This window comes from Pygocentrus nattereri, chromosome 22 (assembly GCF_015220715.1).
Source record: "Pygocentrus nattereri isolate fPygNat1 chromosome 22, fPygNat1.pri, whole genome shotgun sequence".
NCBI lineage: Eukaryota > Metazoa > Chordata > Actinopteri > Characiformes > Serrasalmidae > Pygocentrus > Pygocentrus nattereri.
In genome coordinates, this window is record NC_051232.1 from 24,406,528 (window position 1) to 24,425,594 (window position 19,067).

Consider the following 19,067-nt stretch of genomic DNA (forward strand, 5'->3'; position numbering starts at 1 on the left):
TGGCGGCGTGTACCGAAGACAAATATCAGAGATGGTGTGTGCGTCACACCTTCATGACGCTTCACAATGTCCTAAAATTTACCATCTTTACGTATTCTGATCTTTATTTGTATAATTAGCAGTTATTAGCAACTAATCAATCCATGTTCCAAACATAAATTTGCATTCTTTCAACTGCTGCTACATCAGATGGGGTTTACAGAACTCTGTCAGGGCCTAATTCAACATATTTAACCTAATGAGAAATTGTGACAACAACTTGTCATTGTTCACATTAAGTTTCAGGTGTAAAACTATTGAGCTTGGACCACAGCTAACTGTTGTTGTGGCTACCTTACTCTGAATTTTCACATTTCTATCCTAACGCAGTAACCCTCCCCATGCGATAATGGATTACTGATAGGAAACTCGCATAATAACCCCTGTAGTGCTTTTGCTTTACAGTAAGGATGGGACAGTTATCAGTTTTAATGATATACTGTAGTGTAAAAAACACCAATGTAGAAGGAGGTGACAGCATTCTGGCAATGTTTCACCCCCTCTAATAAGATGAAATCTGAGGTGTGGGTGCAACTGCTGAGCGCTGAATGAGCCCCCATCACTCTATAGAGAATGCAAGATAAGCTCACTTTAATTTCACCACCAAAAAAAGTGTGCTTTCTTACCAATGTGTGAATCAGTTGCACAAAAACACGTTTGTTTTTGGTGAGAATTCAGAATGAGTGAGAATGTGACACATTTTATTCACGGACTGATGCCTTTGGATCATGAAAATTCAAGACAACATGAATATTCATGATCATTTTGGTCACTGAGATCTTACTGTGTCTCGACACCTTTTTTGCCTTTCTGACAGTGGAGTCAGAAGCCCTGAAGATGCCCTTCAGGATGTGTTGTTTTTGTGATTGTTGCCAGAGTCTGCAATGGCAATTCTTCCCAATAAGGATCTACCCTTATCTATTTGTACTATATGCAATAGAGCACTGGTCAACAACCTTTTTCCTGGGGATCTACTTTGCTGACAAGTTTAGGTCTATTCAAAAACTCTGAAGCACAATAGCTCTCCTAATCGGGCTTGTAAAGACCCTCTGAGAACGCATTAAATAGTCGGAGCAGGCGTGGCTAAATAGGGTTGGAATTAAACTTTATAGGGAGTCACTGTAAAAGAGATTAGTCCACTCACCAACCCTCCTACTTTCATCCAGATCTCAAGGAGTGGACGGAAGGTCCTCGTCAACTCATTAACTCAGAGCACTGTGAATAGTCTGTATCTGCTGGGACTGACCAATCATGCCACTTATTGACATTTCCGGTACAACGCTGATGCTAAACGTATGGCTCACAAATATTGTCCACTACTGAGGTGAGTATTAGACTAATCATTCCATTAAAAGAGCTCAGTAAGACTGAGATTAATAACTATCATCACATTCATTGATCAGTCTACTCAGGCTTTAGCAGAGCTCAATAAGCCTGAGATCAATAAGTGATCACATTGATTTATCGGTCTACTCAGACTTATCAGAGCTCAGTAACACTGAGATTAATAACTGATCATCACATTGATTTAGCGGTCTACTCAGACTTATCAGAGCTCAGTAACACTGAGATTAATAACTGATCATCACATTGATTTATCAGTCTACTCAGGCTTCAGCAGAGCTCAGTAACGCTGAGATTAATAACTGATCATCACATTGATTTATCAGTCTACTCAGGCTTTAGCAGAGCTCAGTAACGCTGAGATTAATAACTGATCATCACATTGAGTTATCAGTCTACTCAGGCTTCAGCAGAGCTCAGTAACGCTGAGATTAATAACTGATCATCACATTGATTTATCAGTCTACTCAGGCTTTAGCAGAGCTCAGTAACGCTGAGATTAATAACTGATCATCACATTGATTTATCAGTCTACTCAGCTTTAGCAGAGCTCAGTAACGCTGAGATTAATAACTGATCATCACATTGATTTATCAGTCTACTCAGGCTTTAGCAGAGCTCAGTAACGCTGAGATTAATAACTGATCATCACATTGATTTATCAGTCTACTCAGGCTTTAGCAGAGCTCGGTAACGCTGAGATTAATAACTGATCATCACATTGATTTATCAGTCTACTCAGGCTTTAGCAGAGCTCAGTAACGCTGAGATTAATAACTGATCATCACATTGATTTATCAGTCTACTCAGGCTTTAGCAGAGCTCAGTAACACTGAGATTAATAACTGATCATCACATTGATTTATCAGTCTACTCAGGCTTCAGCAGAGCTCAGTAACGCTGAGATTAATAACTGATCATCGCATTGATTTATCAGTCTACTCAGGCTTTAGCAGAGCTCAGTAACGCTGAGATTAATAACTGATCATCGCATTGATTTATCAGTCTACTCAGTCTTTAGCAGAGCTCAGTAACGCTGAGATTAATAACTGATCATCACATTGATTTATCAGTCTACTCAGGCTTTAGCAGATCTCGGTAACACTGAGATTAATAACTGATCATCACATTGATTTATCAGTCTACTCAGGCTTTAGCAGAGCTCAGTAACACAGATTAATAACTGATCATCACATTGATTTATCAGTCTACTCAGGCTTTAGCAGAGCTCAGTAACACAGATTAATAACTGATCATCACATTGATTTATCAGTCTACTCAGGCTTTAGCAGAGCTCAGTAACGCTGAGATTAATAACTGATCATCGCATTGATTTATCAGTCTACTCAGGCTTTAGCAGAGCTCAGTAACGCTGAGATTAATAACTGATCATCACATTGATTTATCAGTCTACTCAGGCTTTAGCAGATCTCGGTAACACTGAGATTAATAACTGATCATCACATTGATTTATCAGTCTACTCAGGCTTTAGCAGAGCTCAGTAACACAGATTAATAACTGATCATCACATTGATTTATCAGTCTACTCAGGCTTTAGCAGAGCTCAGTAACGCTGAGATTAATAACTGATCATCACATTGATTTATCAGTCTACTCAGGCTTTAGCAGAGCTCAGTAACGCTGAGATTAATAACTGATCATCACATTGATTTATCAGTCTACTCAGGCTTTAGCAGAGCTCAGTAACACTGAGATTAATAACTGATCATCACATTGATTTATCAGTCTACTCAGGCTTTAGCAGAGCTCAGTAACGCTGAGATTAATAACTGATCATCACATTGATTTGTCAGTCTACTCAGGCTTTAGCAGATCTCGGTAACACTGAGATTAATAACTGATCATCACATTGATTTATCAGTCTACTCAGGCTTTAGCAGATCTCAGTAACACAGATTAATAACTGATCATCACATTGATTTATCAGTCTACTCAGGCTTTAGCAGAGCTCAGTAACGCTGAGATTAATAACTGATCATCACATTGATTTATCAGTCTACTCAGGCTTTAGCAGATCTCAGTAACACAGATTAATAACTGATCATCACATTGATTTATCAGTCTACTCAGGCTTTAGCAGAGCTCAGTAACACAAATTAATAGCTGAAACCAGTCTAAATTTCTGTATTCTAAATGGATATTCCCAATATTTGTATTCTGTTACATCCCAACCCTCTTCTTACTTTACCATTACCACTCTACAAAGGATGCTTTTAGTGTGCGTTTATCTAACATCTGTGCTTTTATGCATGTGTTTTTTTAGTTTATCTAAAACAAACAAAAGAATATATTCACAACAAACAAACATTGGATTCCCATTGCCTCTTTCCCATCAGTAACTTTCCTGGTCTAACCAGTCCTGTTCCTCTGAGGACATTAACTAGCCGGACCAGGTGTAGTAGATTACGACTGCAACTCCTCACGAAGGCGGGTCCCCAGAATTCCACCTCTTCCTTAGACAGACACCAAAATCCTTTGAGTCTGAGTCTACGGAAATAAAAAGTGACTTTAATTTAGGGGCTCGTATGACAACTCCCTTCTTTGTCAGAAGAAATACTCTAAAGTGATTAAAGGTTCTCTGTCTGCCCCTTAAACCTGCCCGAAATGCAGAGCGATGCTATTGAGTACCGCTAGGGGGCACTCGCGACCTTTCAGCGACGAGCGCTGCGGCAGTTACTGCTCAATCCACCTTGTGCTTCCAATCAGGGTTGCCAGATTGGGCTCAGAAAGTACACCTTTGGATATCTGAGCCTTTTGTGAGGTACATATGCGCAGGAGGCACGATGTCAAGAGGGCCAAACATTCAGCTCTTTTGAAACAAACGAAGTCAAGTTGGTCCTTATAGATGCGTTACATGAGTCTGAAGCCGCATATGTTTGTCGGAAGTTTACCTGTTTAATAGGCGCCTTCATTGTTTTCGTGTAAACATGTTCACTAATGCTTTTGCCAGTGAACATACATTTCAAGCAGTGGTCACAAAGAACGAGGCGAATGTTAAATGCATGCCTTACATGTGACTGGCGAAGATGAAGAGTGGACGCTGTGTCAGTGCAAACTCATTTAAGCGACGATTAAACAGGTCGAATATGTTTTATTTATTCAACATGTCCACCACATGGGGTCTACAGATGAGATGTGACCTAATCTACCTTCTGGAGAGCCCCTCAGCACTAAGAGCCCAGTTGACCTAGGTGGTCGAGGTCTTCGGCGGCCTTCAGTCATCTCCAGGTGCTGAGGATTTGGGGTTGGAGTTGACCATTGGACACCTTTGAAAGGTTTCTGTGGTTTCTGTCAGAGACCCACGCGGACCTCCAACGGTTTTATTCGTGAACAGCGGCGTGAAGTCAACGAAATCCGCCGAGAGACTTGGCGCGTCTCCTGAGGCAACATCTGGCAACCCTGCGCTCGGCTCCTCAGCCTGCGCTGCGCTCGCGCTGCACTGGCATTTCTGTGTTTTTATCGTCAGCGAGCGGCCGCGATGGCTCGAGCTCTCCCTGCACTTTAAAACCGCCGAAGGACGAACAGCGACTGCTTTACTGTTGACCGTCTTTTCCCTTTTCCTCACTTTTTCCCCCTCCTTTCTCGCTGTGCACCGACTCCGGGGGTGAAAAGGAAGAGGGGGGCAAAAAAAAAAAAGAAAGAGCGGAGACAGATGAGGAAGGCGTGATGGCACGAGAGCGAGCGCGCGAGAGATGCGGATCTGCCCCAGGACGCGCGTAGAAAAACGGACGCACGGGATATACGCGGACGCGCTTTCCTACACCCTCAGGGGGCACTGAGGGAGAAATCACCCCCACCACCCCCCCGGGAGCGCAGGGGCAGATAGACTGGCTTTAGCCTCCCCGGATCGCCGGTGGCGCGCGCGCGCGGAGGAGGAGGCGGCCGGACTGTGGAACGCGCTTTTCCCCGCTGGATCTCGACGGTCACTCGGTGGGTGCATCACTGGCGATTGTTTTATTTTTGATCGACTTTTTCCCCCCTCTTGCAGTATTTGCGTCGATTGTGGTGGTGCGGCTGTTTCCAGCAGAACAGGGAGGCAGTTAATCCGATTAATCGGTTCTTGAGGATGTGGGTAGTTTTAGGGCAATAATGAACTCTTAGAATGATCGATCTGCACAATCTGGATCTTGTCTGTGAAGCAGTCTCATACAAATATGATTATTCATCAGCTAATCTGAGTGCTGTAGTGATCGATCAATCTGATTAATCGACCCTTGAGGATGCGGGTAGTTTTAGGGTGCACCGATTAATCGTGTTGTGACAAACTAGTCTTGTACCTTGGATCTCATCTCTTAACCAGTGTCTTAATGGCACGATCAATCATTAATGTGAGAGTCATTGATCGATTATCCTAATTAATCGACTCTCGAAGGATAGTTGTAAGATGCACTGATTAATCATTGTGTGATTGCAGTCTCTTAGAACGATCAGTGATCAGTCTGTATAATCTGAATATTGTCTCTTAAGCAGTGTCATAGTGATATGATTAGTCATCAATCCATGTGAGTGCCATAATGCTTGATTAATCCTCAGTTAACCTAAGTCTCTGCGCTTGATTGTTTGTACCATGATTATGGGTGAATAATCGCCAATATGAGTGACAGGCAGTTAATACTTGTCTTCTAATGACTGATTATTCATTGATAAGTAATAGATCTCGTTCTTCATTTTCATTACGCGTGCAGCTGGACAGTCCAGTCCAGTCAGGTCCAGCGGCCAGAAACAGTGAATCGATTCATCAAGACGAGAAGCTCTGAAGCGTGTGAGGACCGCCACTGTGTCGAATCGAGCGCCTCTGGCTGGTTTGCCTTCGTCTGAATGCAGTCTTGCATTGCAATGTTATAAGCCAGTCCTATTCAGCCTGAAAAGGAACTAACAGTGTCCGTTCTTCCAAGGATGTTCTTCCAAGGATGTTCTTCCAAGGAAGCAGACACTGGCTTTCCAGAACAGCACATACATAATGCATCAGAGGATGTAAGGAGATGAGTGTAGGACATTGCAGTGGCTCTCTTTTTATTAACCTAATTGATTAGTTAGCGGCTCTCCGAGTGAAGCTGACTGCTGTCCCTCAATTATTAATTTACTCTAATTCATTTTAGTAATAAAGAATCCTATTAGCAGCTAATTGAATGGATTGGATTTGGATATTGAGGCCATTGGAAATGCTGATGAGTTGCCTTCAGATGCATCTCACTGGATGAATGGAAGGCAAGTGACGCAGTGTGGAGGAATCTTGGTCCGCACGGCCACGTGAAGCATTTTTATCCTGTGCCGTATGAGTCCAGAGGTGGGCAGACAAGATCTCTTATTGCCACCTGGGATCATTTTTCACTAAAGTGTGTGCAACGCAACCTCATGTTATTGGGATTCGGGGCACATTTAGTGTCACCGAGGGGAGAAAAATGAATCATTACCACGCCTGGCTTTTCCCTGGAGCCTGCTCAAGGTGAAATAGCTGTCCCTGCGTCGCTGTTGTTGTTTTTTTTAAATGCACAACAATGTGTCTGAAGTGCAACTACCACGTATTTACTGCTGAGGGAGACAGATAGGCGGAGGGAGGGAGACGATCAGATATTCATATATTCATTCATTCATTGCCTTTCATAGACTCATTCCTCTGCGAGATGCCAGAGAAAGCAAATCCACGAGGAAAGGGGGCTCCTTCAAGTTCAAAAGAAGCGACGGCTGAGATAAGATTGCTGATCACACTCATCTAAAGAAACAGGAGCTTTGAAATTGCAAACGAGAGCGTTCTTCAGTCATTGAGAATGCGTTAACGTGGCCCAGAAAGGGACGAGAATGCTCTAGATGTCCTGGTGTCATTGTGACTTTTGGTAACTTTCAGCACTTTGACTCCAGCTGCCATTCAAAAGTTTGGTACGTTCTTCAATAAGCGATTAAAGGGCCCATATCATGGTAAAATAACATTTTCTCACATTTTCAAATAGGAGTGGGATGTAAACACTGTTTCAGAATATACCATTCACTCCCCAGTCTGCACAGCCTCTGTGTGGATGCTAAGGCGCACATTATGAATGATGTATTTTTGTGATGTCACAAAAACCAACACATTTCTATACGGACATCTACTCGGCCTACGGCAGTTTAGCTCTGCCCACTCACACTGGAGCTATAAGGAGTGTTTTAGTCTGGACTGCTTTCACAGTATAGCCAGAACAGAGCTCATTTACATATCAGTAACAAAAATAGTCTGCTCACTTCTAAGAGATAAAGAGAGGTTCATGTAAAACAGAATTATGACAGTTTTTGGTTCATAAAACCACACTAGCGTTATAAGTGGACCCCGGGGAAAAAAATGTAGGATATGGCTGCTTTAAATGATAAATAATGTATGCTAATTATATATTCATAGTAGCTTCAGAAAGTCAATGGGACATTTTATTAAACCTGAAGGGCATAAAATAAATAAATAAAATACACGAATTACCACAGAAACAGCAACACATGCTGTACAGCGTTTCCTTTGAAGTTATCAGCTTTGAGGTTTGACCAGCGCTTTTCAAATATAAGTCGTTTTGGATATTGATTGTATTATAACTTAATTTATGATCTGATTATGGATCAGCCCTGTTCATCATGCTGGATTCAACTCTTTATTGCTTCCATTAGTCAGCACTGGCATTATTTTAAAGGGGATTTTGTTTTTCTGCATGATTCTATGGTTGAGATCATTCAGAGTGGTTTGATGTGAAATGGCTTATGGGTAGAGAGTCTTGTTGGTGGTCACGATGTAATGCAAATGTAGCCCTTTTAATGACCAGTTTCTTTTCTGTTTTAAATGTAAAGTGGATGATGGTCAAATAGCGGAAAGTCATGTTCCCCTCCACCATTAATATGTTTAAAAATGTACATTTTTGGCAAAACTCTTCTGAAACTGTTGTAATCAGGCAGCGCAGTTATTCATGGTCATTTTCAAAACTTTCTGTGAGAGAGCTTTCAGAGGTAATTCTTCAGACGACTGGTTCCCATCACCACTATTTCTCTGGAACGGGGCATTCTGCATTTAAGCGCTCCAAATGACTTTGTTTACATCGAACCATTATATATTTAGAAATTGTGAAAAATTGGTGGACTTTCTCTTTATTCATTATGTACTTGTATCTGAAATAGCTTTATGTTATTTATGTATTACTGAAAACAGTGATTCAACTCACACCAGCTTGGTCTCTGACAGACCGAACCAGGCCGGGGGCCGAGAGCGGTTGGAGCAACATGCTTTCTCTCTAATTGGCTGTCAGCGTATGTTTTGTTTCCAGTGTGACTTGTCCGCTCTGCTGTTTTTCTCGCTCAATATTGGTTCCCGTACAGTGGCTATAATATCTTTCTGTGTGTGTGTATGCGCCTATGTGGGTTTGTTTCCTTTGATTGCGTAGAGAGCTGTTGACCTCAGCCCTGCTACACTGAGTGGTTAACTGTCGGAGTGTGAGCTGTTAATGCCTCTCAGAAATGACCGCCGAATCTCAGCCGTTAAACTGTACACGGTCAGTAATGCAGGACATCCTCAGGGCAGGGCTAATAGGGCTGCAATATATATGGTTTGCTAATTGTTATCACAATATTGGCCTTTGCAGTACTGATAAAGCAGAAAGGATAAGAGGTGCTTTGTCTGTATTGTTCAGCTCTAGCATGCATACAGGCATTTGGCCAGTAAAGTGATTGTCATCTGTGTTTTGGGACACACACTCAGTCCCCTGATCTGTACACTATTAAAATGGTTTGTCAGTTCAACCTGAAAATACAGCTTCACGTGGCAACAAGTAACCAGTTCCATTCAACTCAAATGCTTTGAGTGAATCATTGTTTCAATCAGAGTAATTTATTCGAGTCGAATTAAACTAGTTTCACTGCTTGTTACTGTACTGCAGTAATTTTATTTGATTGATCTAATTATTTTTTACAGTGTAGGCTGAGTGATGATTATAGGGAAGCAGAATTATTGCAGTGCTGGTCTTTGCAGTGGATGCCGAAGGCTGGGATAAGCAAATGAGGCCTCTACCCAATTACAGTGACCCTGATTAATCAATCAAAAAATGAATCAAAGATGTGTTCAAAAAGAGTGCAGATTTGACTGCTTTTAATGATGTGCAAACTACTCTTGATCTGATTAAAGAACATAGATGTGGAAACAACCTAAGTGCGTGAAATCAAGCGCCAGCCCACCAGCATCTCATTTGCATGTCATGTACATGAAGCGTGCCCTAATTAGTGCAGATGTTTCAGATGTTTCAACTTTAGGCAGCTCTTGAGCGCAATGACTAAGCTCCTAAGTAGAATTTGAGGTCAAGCAGTGAGTGCCCCGCTAACCAAACCATATACTGTTCAAATTATGACCACTGGTAAGAATAAAATGTTAAACGTCATCTTACACTGGCCAGTCTGCACGCACTGGTCAAAACACTCTTTAACCATGTCACGTTGTGCTTTTTAACATTATACCACTAGGTGTATCACAGTATGTAGAAGTGTAAACAAAATTTTAGTTTTTTTTTTTTCCATACGGCACTGTTACACATGCAGAAGGCCAGTAAAGCTGCTGATCCTATTCCATTCCTGTTTTGGGATGCGCACTGTTACTTGATCCGTCAGTCAGAAAGAAAATTGTATTTGGAATGAGTGACTGTGTCGCAGGTTTAGTTTAAATAAACCCAGTATTGGAGCATGATTGGTATGCTCCTAATCACTGGGATCATGGTTCATTTTTTTCCCGGCTCCTGCTTTTTTCATGTTCTGATTGATTGGCCCTTTGACCCCATCTGCTCTCAAATTGAATCAGCGGGTTGCGCTAATCAATGATTATTGGGTCAGGGGGCTTATCTGAGGAGGTGGACGCCTGTGCTGCGAGTGTGAGTGTGCGTATCTGTGAGAGCGAAATAGAGATCAGGAAGTGTCACACTGTGACCAAAGTCCGATGAACAGATTGCGCTCTACGGAAATCATCCAGACAGGAATGCCTCACTAACACCAGAAGATCTCTCCCACTCACTACCTGCCAGGACCTGTATGTGTTAGGGCTGTCATGGTTAAACAATTAATCATGATTATTCCAAAAAAATCTGCTTGCAGATTATTTTGTTGACAAATTTGCAATTTTCACAGTGGAAAGACAGTAGAGCCTGATCGACATAAACTATGGAGGTAAAAGGTTTTTAATATTTTATGTATTTTTAAAGCTTCCAGTGTTTTTGCATATTTTAAAAGGCTGTATGTTTGTAATTGTTCAATTAAAGGGACACGCCAGCCAAAATGATGCATGTAACCATTGCCTTGTGTATTTTAGACATGCGTATTCACCTCCTAAGGCCGTGCCACAGTAGTCTCTAAAGTGGGATTTTCTAGTTAAAACACTAGGAAGCCCCCCCGCTTCTGATGATGTATCTTAAATGTGGGAGGAAATGCAGTTACACCTGCTTTTTAGGGTGGATGCTTAAAACTAGGCTGTTTGAAAAACACCCCCCGTGCTAGTGGACTAATGCAGGAAAAGCCAGATTCCTGCTAGGAAATCATCTGTATTTATTAGTTGGCAGTTTGCAGAGTGGTAGGTAATAATTAAAGTAAATCATGAAAGTAATAATTAAAGCCGGTTGGGCATTATATACGGTTCTTGCCACAGTTTTGATGTTTTTGTTTAAATGCAGGGTGCATAGTAAATATTTTTTTGGAAATTTTCCCAAATAAGTGTTTTTGCATCTTTAAGAGGTTATATATTTGTAGTTGTTGAGTTAAAAAGACACTCTCACCAAAATGATTACTGTAACCATTGCTTCATCTGTCGTAAACATGCCCACACGCCTTCTGTGGTGGTGCCACAGCAGTCTCTGGAGTGAGAACTTCTGGTTTGAAGAGTAGGATAACCTCTTTGTGATGTGTCTTGATGGTGGGAGGAACTGTTGAAAAACTAAACTGCTTAGGGAGCATACCTGCAGCTGGACTGTTTGATTTTTAAAATGTTTTTCCCCCACTGTCTGGCTGGTGCAGCCAGATAGTAAATGTTGCTGTTAGGAAGCTGAATATAACGTCTATATTTATTAGCCTCTAAGTCAGGCTATGTTAGCAGTCAGGCTTTCTTTACTGGGGGTTGTATGATATATTTGTGTGTGCATGCTGGTGTGCTATAGTGAGGATACAAAATACTGTACAAATACTGCAAAATAACAAGTGAGTGCTAGGCTTTGACACTGTTGAAAATCTATTTTATCCTTTCGCCTTTTCAAAACCTCAAATTACTGTAAAATAATTCAAATGTTACTTAAAAATCAATGGTGAGGGCTTCAATGTCCATGTGCTGAAGTGTTCTAAGCACTGTCCCCTGTTGTCAATCCCCTGAATATCTGAACTGATGCTTTTCTTTGTGGAAAGCCTTGCTGAAGGGCAGTTGAGATGTTGCCTTTTTTTCTTATCTGTTTTTTTTTTGTCTTGTCAGCTGTAATCTAACTCTGCAAAATGCACCTAGTCTGTCCTGCTCAGCTTCTAGGCCTGTATGACATGCTGGAGAGGGTTGCTGGATCCTCCAGGAGCTAAAGATGAATCCCCAGTCCCGGCCGTGTCTTCAGGCAGTGTGTGTGTCCGTGTGTGTCTGCATGAGTGTGTTTGCATTCACCCCCCACACACTCTGCCACATGATTTAGCTCTGCTTCCATTGGCTGCCACATGATTTTCCCTCGTAATGAGGCCGATTTATAACCGAGCAGGTTAATACGAAACCTTTGGAGACCATGCGCCGTGATTCGTTAAAGCTGTCCTGACTGTTTCCATATGGAGCCTTCTCATTGGCCTTCTTTCTTTCTTGACAGTTCTATTCTCAGCCTGCATTCTGTGTCATTCTATGAGACTGGTGCCAAATACACATGTTATTTTGTCATTATATCATCTAAAGGACGCCATAGTTACAGTAACATATTGCTCAGTTTCTACCACCTTAATAATTTTTCCAAATAACACTGAGAAGTACAACCCCATCATAGTGAAGTTCTGACGGGGTGGAACATTCCAGGCTAAACTCTCTCTGTTCTCAGGGTTAGACCTTCTTTTAAGTTAGTTTAAACAGTTGAATATCACAAAAATTTGGAGAACAAAAAATATTTCTCTGTACATTTTTCTGATGGGGTGGATGTTATGATTGACAGATCCTTTCAGTGGAAACCAACACAAGACTGATATTGAATAGAAGCACAACTTACCAGCTTTTGAACAAAACCTTATCTTATTAAATTATTCCACTTACTCTTCATTGTGTTATTTAAGGGGGATTTAAAAAAAAAACTTTATTATTTATTAAAATACCAACACAATCATTCAGATATCTTTCTTATGTGTAATTCTATTGTAGGTGGTGATGGGAACCATATCTGAAGTGCTTAATGTTCTAAGAGCTAGATCAGAGAAAGTTTTTGATTATGAATATACCGCCTGATTTTTTTTTTTTTTTTTTTTTTGTAATCAGGTTTTAAACGTTATTAAAACTACACGTATGGTAGAGAAGTACTGCAGGGTGGTGTAAGGCAAAATGGTCCCTAAAGAAAACATTTCAGACGCTACTTCACCATCAAGAATAAGAATAAGAAAAAATGAAAACAAAGATGTATATAAATAAGAGTGTGTGTAGTTGGTACACACACACACACACGATAAGAACAGTTTTTGGTGCATACAATCATAGTCATAATAAGTGGACTTGACAGGGGAAAAAGTAGGATAAGAGCCCTTTAATTAAATATTGTCAGTTATATCCACTGTGCTGTTCTGTCGCATCATGTTCTGCCACTTTTTGACAGACGCCACTGCTAATACCCAGGCCTAATTGGCACTGTGTGACAGAATCACATTTTTTGCACACTATTAATTCCTAAAATTTTGCAGAAGGGTCAGGTTTGTCAGAGTGGCGGATGTTTGATTACTCTGGCCTTTTTCGCTGTTGTTGCTCTTCGTTTGATTTGTCGAGTCTGGATAAAAAACAACAACAAAGAGAGAACGCTGTAAATAACTGTGTCCAGAATATATACAAAGGCATTAAGAAAGAATCGGTCATGTCCTTACGATTCATTCACGTACGCCCACAGTATCTGCAGTCTAACCAGAAATATTTCTTTTTTTTTTTTTTTGCTCCTCGGACATTATTTCACCACAGGACGGATTTTTTTTTCACTTTTTCCCCCCTTGCAGTATCAAACGAAGCATGTAGCTCCTCAATTAGCTTCATCAAGCCAGCGTGGCGGGCTCCAGTCCCAAAACTAATGGGAGTGAGAGCATGGCCTGGAGCGGAGGAAACGGTGCAATTCTCTTATTTTACTAATTCTGTCAGGGGTGAGTTCTCAAAATACCAGAACTGCTGCCTGAAGGATGGAGGAATCAGTCAGCCTTCCTCCAGAGAAACTTGATTTAATAAAGCAGTGGCTCTCTGTCTGTTTTAATGAGACAGATCGCCAGGAGTGTTTTTAGAGCAGCAGTGCCTGAAGTTTCTCATAGCAGGTTTGTTGTGCTGGTCGCAGGCTGCATATCAAGCATTGCAGCACTAAAGAGACCTTGTCCTCTAAAACATCCTTGCTTTTTATTGTGTTTTGTATGCTATTGTAAACATCATTTCAACCTGTACCATTTTCTTGTCCAGGCATGGAAGCTGAGCTGTAAAAAAAAAAAAAACAGCCCGGTTTGAATTCATCAGGGTTGTGATGTCACAACAATGAACTCATTTCTGTACAGCCAGCCATTAAGCTTACAGCAGGATAGTCCCCTCCACTCATGTTGAAGTTATTGCAGACATTCTGTAGAAGAATTATTGGATTATTGGAATACCAGGGAAAATAACCAGATGTTGTGTAGTCTTGCGGGGGGCAGTTTTTTCGTTCCAGCATATTTACATATGCCAGATCGGCCTACAACAGTTTAGCCCACCCATAGGCATGCAGGCACTGTTTCAGTCTACACAGTCTATATGGAAGTCAGTCTGCAGAAAAAGTCTGTTTATGTTGTTTTTGTGATGTCACAAAAACCAAAATATTTAGATATCTGTTAGTTCAGCCTAATGCAGTTTAGCCTCACCTAAGCAAAATAAGCTAGCCCGATGCAATGCTGCTGTTAACTACCAGAACTTCACAGTTTGCTTTGTAAGGTTCAGCCTGGACTGCTTTGAGAACAAGGCGCACAGTACGAGGCCAGTCAAAAGCAGAGGTCATTTGCATATCATTGCAAGAAAAACATCAAATTCGGGCCCTTTTCTGTAGTCACACAGAAAACTGATCCTGGGTCAGTAGTGCTTGACTGTCCAAAGGATTTGAATGCATAGGGTCAGTTCAGCTATGGTTTAGTGTAGCTGCTGGTCTGAGGTCAGCGATAATGAAGTTTACAATCTGCTCTCCTCCTACCAGCTGCAGCTCAAGGCTGTGGCACGGCATGAAGGTGAACCACTCTCCTCCTGCAAAGACACATGCATACTGATACATGAGCTACACCAGCTGATTCAGAGTCAGCTTCCCACACTCATATCCTGACCTTCTCTGTTGTAAGACAGAAACCTCAATCTGGTCTCAGTTTAGCTGATATAAGTGAGAAATCCATTCTCACGATGATGTTCTCCCACACAGTGAGACAACAACAATGGTGCTGTTTTTCCCACACTCAAGCTGTAACCTCAACCAGAGCTTCTTCTCCTTTAGAAGTGGTGGAATAAAGTGATTTAATTTATAATAGGCTGGTTTTCCACATCATTCGTTTCTGCACCGCACTAAGACGGCTTTGTGATTTTCTTTATTTTTCAAGACACTATCCTGAAACAATGGAACGTGCCCTTGTCAGTTTTCAGTTTAGCTGCTTCGTGAGCAAATCCAACGTGAGTCATGTTCCTAAACCCGCATCAAATTAAAGAGTCCTGCTTCTTCAGGGGAGGAACTGAAATCTTCTTACCTAAAATAAAACCTTAGTTGCTCTTCGTTTTTGAACTCATGAACTTCTCCTCCATTTGAGCTGGAAAAACTGGTACCGTTCAATTAAATGGATAAAAATCATCCATTAAGGCTAATTTGCAGAAGACCACAATCACCCACTGTACAAAAAGACAAATCTAAGCCAAATCTAAGCTCAATCTCTTATTTGCTCATTTTAAAAACTGCTGAGACATTAAAGATGCAGGAGATGGAGTTGGAAATTGTTTTATAAAGCTGTTTTCTCTTTGAACATGGACATTGCTCGGTTTTTGAGCCTTGGCAGCTAAAAGGCCTAGGCTGTGTTCATAATTGGTCAGTCAGAAATATCTGACCAGTGAAGCAAGATGCTGATTCAGACACCACAATCTGCGATGCACAAATGTGGTAACATCTTTTGCATAGCTAGCAAGCAAAATGCTTTAGCTGACTAAAGACCTGTAAAATACCTGGTTGGGATAGTGTAGTGGTTAACATCTTCTACACTGTAGACTGCAGTTCAATCCCCTACCAGGGCAAACACCCTACACTATAACAATAAGAGTCCCTGGGCAAGACTCCTAACACTGCCTTGGCCTACCTGTGTAAAATGATCAAATTGTAAGCGTTTGCTAAATGCCGTAAATGTAAAAAAAAGCATACAGTGTCTTACAAAAGTGAGTACACCCCTCACATGTCTGCAGATATTTAAGTATATCTTTTCATTGGACAACACTGACAAAATGGCACTTTGACACAATGAAAAGTAGTCTGTGTGCAGCTTATATAACAGTGTAAATTTATTCTTCCCTCAAAATAACTCAATATACAGCCATTAATGTCTATACCGGTTACATGACACCAGTGTAAGTCCCTCATAAACCTACATAAACCCATTTATCATTTATCGTCTTTTTTTTTTGGGTTGTCATGGGATTCATGTCAATTTCTGGGGTAAATGACACAGCATATTATGACAACTGACTTTGTAGCTCAGTGTATGCTATAGAATCATAATACTGTATTAATGCTACATAAAACTAATTATTAATGCTAATACAAACTACTGCATCTGATTCATCGAGCTGTTAAGTGGAGGTTTAAGCACGAGTGATGAAGTGCGTGCAATCAAGCAGCAACCCATCAGTACCTAATTTACATATTTTTTACATTAACCGCCCCCCTATTCATGTACGTTTTAGTAGGGAGCCAATAAAAAGGCAGCATTCAGTGCCTTATAAGCCAAGGGCTGTGCTGTAAGCGGAGTTTGGGTTTAAGCTGCGACTGAACTAACCAAACTTTATAGTTTTCAAATTATGATGTAATGAATAAAACGTCTTTCACCATCTTTGTGCATCCTGGCTTGTGGCGTAGCACCGAAAATCTTCCTTCACCAGCCAGTTCCAAAAAATGTTTATGTAGGAACTGTAGCCTTATGGACACTGCCTTTCAATAAAGTCAGACTTATGTCACTTCAGCTTATGTAGCTCTTTGTTAGTATCAACATTGGCCAATTTCATGAGCATTAATTAACTAACCAGAATGCTTAGCTTAGCTCGCGTGTTACTTTGTTCTTCCAATCCTGAAATGCTGTAAAGCCTTTTAGCTAGCCAGTTGTGAGCAAGCTCTCTTGCTAGTCACTACAGATTGCAGCACATTTTGGATCTTTTAGGAATGAAATATATAGGCAGAGAATTTTACTGTAAATTACAGCTCCTCAACAAAATGGGAGACACGCTATTTAGTACACAGTGAACGCAGCCGTGTGGCTGCAGGCTGAGTGTGTCTGCGCATTGACGGATGCATGAGATTGCCTGGAACGTTGGGCGTGAATGGCGTCAGCTCAGCTGCTCTGGCGCATGGTGCAGCCATTTGTTCACGGCGCCTTCCACATATATTCTGTTTAATTAGCAAAATTAATTTCTTACCCAAGCCAGGAAAACAATTAGGAAAGGGAGGAGGCGCCAGCAGCAGCACCTGCTGCAGATTGAACGTGTGTGTCCCACACATCTACCTACTTGTTTGTTTTTGTGTGGGTGGGGGTGCTCCTGTGCGCCCATTAGCCTTTGTTTGCTTTGTTGTGTTATTTCATGTCTGTCTTTTTGGGTTAAAACGCAAGCATTTTATGGAACAGTTAACAGGTTAGGAACTGTGCATCCATGGCATAAAGCATATGAAATGTTGCTTAGGCCACACAAGCCTTTCATGACAAACCTTCACTTACTGAGCACTTCATTAAAAACATGCTGAAATGTTCTTTTCTCTCAAAGCAGCCTCAATTCCAGATTCCTGCATGTTGGAAACATTTGTTGTATCCTGCAAGTCCTGCAGATTTTTCAGGTGCACTTTCACACTGCAACTCTCCCATTCTACCACGTCCTAAAGGTGTTGTGTTGGATTTAGATCTGGTGACTGGGAAAGGCCACTGAAGTACCCTGAACTCAGTGTCATGTTCGTGAAACCAGTTTGAGAAGACTTTTGCTTTGTGGCACGGTGTATTAACATGCTAGATGTAGCCATTAGAAGATGAAGGGATGCACACAATAAAAATACTCAAATAGGCTGTGGCCAAAGTGGGCCAAGAAAACATTCCCCACACTGTTACATTGCCTCCATCAGCCTGGACTTTTGATGAAAGGCAGGTTGGGTCCATGGATTCATGCTGTTGGCGTTGATTTTTGACCCTACTATCTGTTTGTCTCAGCAGAAATCAAGATTAATCAGACCAGTTTTTCCAGCCTTCAGCTGTCCAGTGTTGGTGTGCACTCTGTAGTCTCAGCTGTCAGTTTTTGGCTGACATAATTGGAACTCGACATCTTCTGCTGTTGTAGCCCATCCACCTCAAGGTTGACATGTACAATCTGAGATGCTTTTCTGCTTATCACAATTGTACAGAGAGGTTATCTGAGTTGCCATAGCCTTTCTGTCATTCAGTTGGAACTAGTCTGGCCATTCTCTGTTGACCTCTTTTATAAACAAGGCATTTGTGTCCACAGAACTGGCACTCACTGTGTGTCATTCTTTACTCTAGAGGCTGTTGTGTGTGATTATCAGGAGATCAGCGGTTGTAGAAAATCAGTTGTTAGTGAGATGAAACAACATATAAATCAAACTTTGAAAAGCAGTCCTTATGATGGCTGATGTTTGCTGGAATAAGACTTTGTTACTGTTTATGAGTAGTTAATGTCAGTTGTCATGGAAGCCTTATGTAAGTGCCATGTCTTTCAAATACTGCCCTTCATTTAAGTGTTACTGAAATATTCTATTCCTGCCATGTTCACGTTTGTTTATTAGGTTTTGTTTATTTATTGTTTTTTTAGGTCCACGTGCCAGTTTTATTTATGGTCCACATCTGTGACTTCGGTCTTCAAATATACGAAAAAAAACTTTAAAACTTTGCATTGCATAAACATTTAATCTAAACATTTTAAAATTAATTCTGTTGTTGGTCAGTCATTTGTCATTTTCATATATATATATATATATATATATATATATATATATATATATATATATATATATATATATATAGCCATTCCACATATATGTCCTGACCATGGCACTGACCAAAATATAATTTAACACCTACTTTGGATACGCACATTGCTTAGTTAAAGAGCACATGGACAAAAGTGTGGAAAACGTAATTTAGTTGCTCCTGGATCTGCAGAAAAGCAAAGAAAATATAATATACTCATATTTTGTCCACTGTAGTGCTTATAACTAATATATTTCAATTTAATGTCAAC

General features: G+C 40.9%; 1 protein-coding gene across 17 annotated transcripts in view; it reads left to right on the plus strand.

Moving 5' to 3' along the window:
- The first annotated feature begins 4,228 nt into the window (after positions 1-4,228).
- The window catches only part of LOC108427443 (adhesion G protein-coupled receptor L3-like), a 444,945-nt gene continuing 430,106 nt past the window's right edge, over positions 4,229-19,067 (plus strand). For 6 of the 17 annotated variants that reach the window (XM_017697569.2, XM_037533073.1, XM_017697570.2 and 3 more), the window contains exon 1: positions 4,510-5,335. The gene's annotated coding sequence lies outside the window, so the exon portion shown is untranslated. Of the gene's footprint in view, positions 5,336-19,067 lie in introns of all 17 variants that reach the window. The other 11 variants (XM_017697576.2, XM_017697579.2, XM_017697573.2 and 8 more) reach the window with 7 other exon arrangements.